Raw genomic sequence first — 7,515 nt, 5'->3', positions numbered from 1 at the left:
CAGACAACTATTATTAAAGTAGAGGAAGGGAGGGAGGAGTTTTCAAAGTTTTTATGACTAGGTCCACAGGTTGGCCATAACTAAAAGAAAATAAAGGGCTACATCTTACCGAAAATTATCAAAATGACGTCACAGATTATGCGTTCCAGGGCTTTATCATTGAGAAAAAGTCTTCAGATTATTTAGTGAAAAAATGTCCTATTATAAAAAAGGATTGGGTATAAGTTTTTTATGCTTTATATATTAATTATTAGCTTGACCAATGGTTTATTAGCCAGACACAACACAAAATTCCATGGCTTACTGATATCATTAATTTGATCAACATTGTCACTATATACTGTATGGTGTGCTGAACCATTGTGTTGTATTGTATAAAGTGCCTTTGGGCATTAGCTTTGGAAGCCTAGGGGTATTCTGGCACCCACAAAAGTAACTAGACCAGGATAAAGTGGATGGAGTGCAGTCAAGTGTCTTACCCTGTACCCCTTTTTTAGTATTGCTAATGACAAAATGTACCGTATACCGGACAGTCACGGAGACAGAAAGCAGAACGAAAAAGAAACAGACACAAATAACTATTCTGGAAATCTCTCATTAATGGTATGAACAAAGGTTAAAAACATTACCTAAAACTATACCATGTTTTCCTTTATATGTCACAGATTATACTTCACTACAAATCCACCTAGAAAATTCAATACAAAGATTTATGCCCACACAGCAATAAAATCAACCTTACAAAACATATATAACCGAGTAAGTATATGACTTAACCAACAAATAAATTAAAGGATTTAAAACTAATACTTTTCTATTAACAGCTTCTGCAGAAGTCAACAAAACCACATCAACAAAATAAATGTCATCAACTAAAAATATTAAGTATATGTTTTTTTATAACAAAATAAAAATAGAGTCTAAATGATCGAAATAATCAAATTAACTAAAACTATAAAGATTTCTTTTATGTTTCACAGATTACACTTAACTAAAATGCCAACTCAAAACAAGGATTAACTTCAAAAACAAGGACAAAATCAACATTAAATAAAAATATAACACTAAGGGGATCATTATGTTGGCGGATAGAAAAGCCCTTCAACCGCCGTGCTTCCTGAAAAAGAAAAAAACGCCTGCATGTTCCACTGCAAAACCGGCAGAGACATTACGATGAGATGAATGTAAAGTCCGACCTCGGTGGTCGTATTTTACAATAAACCATCGGCCACATCCAGAAAAACATTCTGACCTCTGTAGACAGATCCTCATGCGGAAAGACCACAAGTGAAATTATGATGAGATGACGGAGCTGGTGTAACGATCATTGCATTATGACCGCCTTGGTCGTGCGAAAAAATGAATGAAAGTCGAATGCAACTATACAACAAGGCCTCCAAGTGTGCCTGTTCTCTCCAGTGCCCTCAAACACATCTGACACACCATAATGATACACCCCCAAGGTATTTTTAAAAAATGAACTTCCTGGTCAGCATAAAAATACACCTTACAGGCATTCCTCATTTTGACACACCCACATAGCTCAGTATAAAACCAACCTCTTCCCTGTTCATCATCCTTTGCACAACCCCAGAAGTGAAGGGCCATACACCACAGCTCAAAGGAGAGCCAAATCATCACACAACACGCCATCACAACCACCCACACCAACACTTCCAACACACACACCTCACAGATCACCACCACCATCTTCCTACCTCCACTTGGCACTTATTTGCACATCGCACACCATCTCACAGAACAAAATGCCTAAATTCACAGACAATGAGTTGTCAGTGATGGTAGACGAGACAATTAGAGTAGAACAACATTTGTTTGTAAGCATGGTCCAACAGACCGCACTAGTCAGAAAAAAATCAAATGTGGAAAAGGATAATCAACAAAGTCAAAGCAGGAGGGACCACCCTCCGCACACTGCGTGACATCAAGAAGAGGTGGCATGAATTGAAGGCCAGGGTGAAATAGTGTGCCAACAAGAACCATGAGGTGGCTCAGACAACTGGCGGTGGCCCTCCCATTCCACCACTAATATTCACTGAATGGGAAGAGAAGGTGCTTGCCCTCCTGCATCCAGCGAGTCTCACAGGAATAGCTTGGGGAGTGGAGACTGGTAAGTACCAACATATGTATCCCATCAAATTGCAATGTACTGTCTTGCACAACTATAAAGCTACACTTACTAGACCTAAATGCACTTATGTACAACACACTCTTCCCAACAAATGTCTCACATATTTACCATTTGCTTCCTCTGTTTCAACTCAAACTTAGCTAGCAATATGTCCATCGGGGTATGTGTACAGGCAGCCAGAACTACAACTCCCACCTGGTCCCCTTGCCTCACAGCTGAGCAGTATGGAACACGCTTCCCACCCAGAACAGTGTGGCAGCCATTTCATTACTCTGCTTCACCTTACAGGTAGGTAGCCATTACAACATGGAGTGAAGGAGTGGAAAATCAGCCAGCACTACAACTCCCACCAGGCCCCCTTGCCTCACAGCTGAGCAGGATGGGAAGTCCCCACACCCAAGAGCCATGTGTAACCTATTACTTTCCTCTGCTCCACTTCACAGGGAGGTTGCCTTCTCAACAGGGAGGGGGTAGACAGTCAGCCAGCACTACAACTCCCATTAGGCACCCTTGTTTCATGGCTGAGCAGGATGGGACACTCACCACACACAAGAGCTATGTGTCAGCCATTTCATTGCTCTGCTTCACCTTTCAGGTAGGTATTAATCTAATGCTCATTTGCATCACCCCTGAACAGGGTGGAACACTTTCCCCCACAGAACCATGTGGCAGCCATATTATTGCTATGCTTCAGCTTACAGGTAGGTAGCCTTCTCAACAGGGAGGGGGGTGTGGAGAGGCACCCAGCACTACAAATCCCATCAGGTACCCTTGTCTCACAGCTGAGCAGGATGGAAAAATCTCCCCACCGAGAATCAAGTGGCAGCCATTTCATTGCTCTGTTTCCCCATACAGGTAGGTAGCCATCTCAACAGGGAGGGAGGGTGTAGACAGACAGCCAGCACTACAACTCCCACCAGACCCCCTTGCCTCACAGCTGAGTAGGATGGAACATTCCCCCACCCAAGAGACATGTGGCAGCCATTTCATTGCTCTGCTTCACCTAAAAGATGGGTTGCCATCTCAATAAGGAAGGGGCAGGTGGACAGGCAGCCAGCACTACAACTTCCACCAGACCCCTTGCCTCACAGCTGAGTAGGATGGAACATTCCTCCCTCCCAAGTGCCATGTGGCAGCCATTTCATTCCTCTGCTTCACCTTATAGGTAGGTAGCCATCTCAACAGTGAGAAGGGGGTGTGGACAGGCAGCCAGCACTACAACTCCCACCAGGCATCCTTGCCTCACAGCTGAGTAGGATGGAACATTCCCCAGCCCAAGAGACATGTGGCAGCCATTTCATTGCTCTGCTTCACCTAAAAGATGGGTTGCCATCTCAATAAGGAAGGGGCAGGTGGACAGGCAGCCAGCACTACAACTGCCACCAGACCCCTTGCCTCACAGCTGAGTAGGATGGAACATTCCTCCCTCCCAAGTGCCATGTGGCAGCCATTTCATTCCTCTGCTTCACCTTATAGGTAGGTAGCCATCTCAACAGTGAGAGGGGGTGTGGACAGGCAGCCAGCACTACAACACCAACCAGGCATCCTTGCCTCACAGCAGATCAGGAAATTTAACTTAAGACAAAATATGAACTAAAGACAAAATCCTAAGTTAAGAGAACATCCTAACTTAAGACTACTAAATGTCTTCTGTGCATACCAAAAGTAATACGTTTAGGATTTTGTCGTAAGTGACTGTGAATCGGGCCCTGCATTCAGAACGTGGTTTATCCCTAGTTCGGATCTCAAACATTATGTGTGGGGTTTCCTGGAAGCACAGCAGGACTACCATCTCCTGTATATTATCTCTCTATAAAGTTCAAGCCCAACGTCATCCTTTAGGTCGACACAGTAACACAGCAAGGTAGGACCCCTGGGGAGCTCTATGGTTATATAAACATCACATCTTGCTTAGAAGGAGAGACGAGACCGAGACTTCCTGGCTTACACACAGACCAGAGATGCTGAGGTTCCTGCATGCAGACACTCCAGCTTGCAGTGGTCTAGCATCCCTTGCAGGGTGTCCAACTCACGACCAGGACGGGGTCCCTTATTCTCTCATTCTCAGGTAATGGGGTTGACTAGATCCTAGAGGGATTCTTGGCATAACATCTACACAGATGCTAGGTACATCCAGGTACATATAGTTAGAGAGGCATTGTAGGAGTACGCACTTTTTATCATGTATTTTATGTACTTGTATGTATTCATGATTACTGCAAATGGTAGAACTGTACCATCCCTTTACTTTCGTAGTAATTCAAATCAAATATCTCTGCTACTGTCTAATGGTGGTTACAGCTCATCTATTCTACACTAGAATAACATCTGTTTAATACATTCCGATTGACAAATGCCCAGTATGTTTATTCTGTGTATCTCCGAGACAAACTAAGTGAGCACTAGTGACTGAGTGAAAGGTAGTATATTGTTTCCACGATTCTGAGGGATCAGGGTTGTCATGTTCTTAATTTGCCCAATACTACTCTCTCCCCGATAAGTGGAGATTCTAGTGGCACAGTGAGCTACCTGATACAGACAGGCTAACATACCCGGTGGGGGTGCAAGGAATCAGTCTGCCACCAATCCCACAGTTTATGTTATCCAAACGCACAGATCATGTGTAGATTATATAGGAACTACATGTCACATTGCTCTGCTTCACCTTACAGGTAGGTAGCCATCTCATTCTCACTTGTTTCACCCCTGAACAGGATGGAACACTCCCCCCCACACAGAAACATGTGGCAGCCATTTCATTGCTATGCTTCACCTTACAGGTAGGTAGCCATCTCATGCTTACTTGCCTCACCTCGGAGCAGTATGGAACACTCCCCCATTTCACAGCCTTGTGGCAGCCATCTCCCTCCACAGTGCCACCTAACTGGTAGGTAGTCAGCACATGCAGCCTGTAATCCTTCTCAAGGTGCATGGAACCATATGACCACCACAACATCACTTGTTAACCTCTGTACAGATCTATATTTCACATCCAGTGTGCACACAGCTAAGCCCATTTAAATGTCACATAAATCACACTTTGAATCACAAAGTCCTATGCAAATAAATTCAGGGCCTAATCATGCAAAGCACACAATGAAATGTGTAAGTCCTATTGTTTGAAAGCATGAAGGCTCATATGAACACAACACATGCATGGACAATTTGTCAAACAAACAAATCAACATGATTTCAAACAAAAACTGACCAACTAAAATTAGGAAGTTTGGCATAGCCGAAACAGATTCTTAGAAAAGTCTACAATATCCAAGCATAAACCAAAGTGGATGTGCACCAAGTTGGTAGATGATGACATGTCCCTGTAAACATACTATCTGTTCATGTCAAATAGTTGGTATTTACATGTCACACTAATAACACCTAATGTATGTACCACTACATCATGTCATGATGCTGATAATCTTTTACCAATACCAAGTGATTGCAATGTAAAAAGTTTGGCGTATCAACTAAAACATCCAAAACTGGGTCACCAAGGTTGTGGAGTGTACTTAACTGACAATCTAACCTCTGTTCAACAAGAGATTCATAATCAACAGCTGGTGAGAACACCACCAACCAGCAGAGCCAGTTTCCCCCATCGGAACGTGAACTCTCCAATGCTGATTTTCTACGTTTCTCGGATGAGGAGCAACAACCTGGCCCCTCAGGACTGCCAGGGTGCACTCCCTCATAGGGCCTTATTGTCCCCACCACCACAACCATCAACACAGAAGTGACAACAACTATGCTGACCCCTGCTACAACTACCTGTTTTGCAGCCACCTCCACCATCACCACCTCTGCCTGCAACACTGTCCCTGGCTCAGTGATTACCAACACCACCACCCTAGCACTGGATGACGGGGACAGTGTTCGGGTATGTGTATAGCCAACGCCACAGGTCTGTGTCAACAGGGAAGGTGGGAGGACAACTAGGGGACAATCACATGAGGACGTTGAGACTGAAGCCTTGGCCACCGTCACAAGAGTCCTTGGTGCGTACCAACTGAACCCGAAACAGATGGGCCGTTTTGTAGAGGAACTGCGTGAGCTAGGCCTGCTGTAGAGGTCCATTGACACACGAATGGGACAACATGTGGATCTCATGGGCCAGGTTGTGGGTGTTCTGAGGGACATACATGCTGCTCAAATCAGGGCTCACCCACCTTCCAGTGGCCAGCCCGCTGATACTCCCACCACCTTAGCTGCAGCCACAAAGAGGGGTGAGCTGCAAGATACTGACACCTCAGACACCTCTGAGCCTGCAGCAGAGGCTCCCCCTGCAAAACGCAATAAGGAACATCCAAGAAACAACACAGGAGGGTCACATGGCAAAGCACCAACCAAAGCCAAGTCGCTTAGCCAGCCATGATGTCACCAGTGTTGCACTGAACATTGAATTTGTTGATTATTCAATCCACCATTGCCATGTCGATGGCAGGAGTTTAATGGACTGTGTAATTCCATTATTGTGGTGACTACTCTATCTGTCTCTGTTACCTTCACTGACAACTCATACACACAGTATGCACTATTAATTTTTCATTCACTTTAAATTTAACCTAATCCAATAGAAAATAAACACAATTTACACACCTATGCCTTTGTGTCAGGTCCATGTTTATCACAATATGTACAATGTAAACTCTGATTCCAATGTACCACAAGTTTTGATTGTGACGAGACATTAATGGGGCGAGGAACCTAGAAAGACACAAGAAGATGACATTGAGTTGTCATATGATGGCAGTACAGCAATAACACACCACTAGTCAACACCATACAATATTCATCCCACCTATTTATTTTATTTATTTTAGGTTTTTATAGAGCGCGTAGTCACCCTCGAGTATCCCAGCGCTGAAACCTCGGACTCCTAAGGAGGGGGCGAAGAGAAGCTGCAGATGCATCAGGGGAAAAGAAGGGTTTTGAGGGATTTCCTAAAACGTAGTAGGTTTGGTTCAGCTCTGAGGCTCGGGGGGAGAGCGTTCCATTTTTTGGCTGTGTTGACTGAGAAGCGGCGGCCACCTATGCGGGCCTTCTTCACCCTGGGGACGATGATAAGGTTTCCCTGTTCTGACCGGAGCACTCTCGTCGGTCTGTAAGGAATGATCCAATTATTCAGAATAGGGGGGCCGGCGTTGTGCAGAACCTTGTGGGCCAGGTAGAGGGCCTTGAAGACGACCCTTTCCCTCACGGGGAGCCAATGAAGTTTCCTCAGAGCTGGTTTGGCTGATGTTCTTGCTGGGGTGTTCGTGAGTAAGCGAGCTGCGGCATTTTGGGTCTTTTGCAGTATTTGGAGAGTGGCTTCCGGTGCTCCAAGGTAAAAGGCATTGCTATAGTCCAGCCTGGATAGAACT

The 7,515-nt window shown here is 44.7% G+C and overlaps 1 pseudogene; it reads left to right on the top strand.

The window, feature by feature from the left end:
- Window positions 1–1,359: 1,359 nt before the first annotated feature.
- LOC147724671 (uncharacterized) lies at window positions 1,360–6,221 on the top strand (annotated as a pseudogene).
- The last annotated feature ends 1,294 nt before the right edge of the window (window positions 6,222–7,515 follow it).

Source organism: Lissotriton vulgaris, chromosome 4_1 (genome assembly GCF_964263255.1).
Source record: "Lissotriton vulgaris chromosome 4_1, aLisVul1.2, whole genome shotgun sequence".
NCBI lineage: Eukaryota > Metazoa > Chordata > Amphibia > Caudata > Salamandridae > Lissotriton > Lissotriton vulgaris.
The sequence above is the reverse complement of the archived record's forward strand: the minus strand, read 5'-3'. Positions and strand labels throughout refer to the sequence as shown.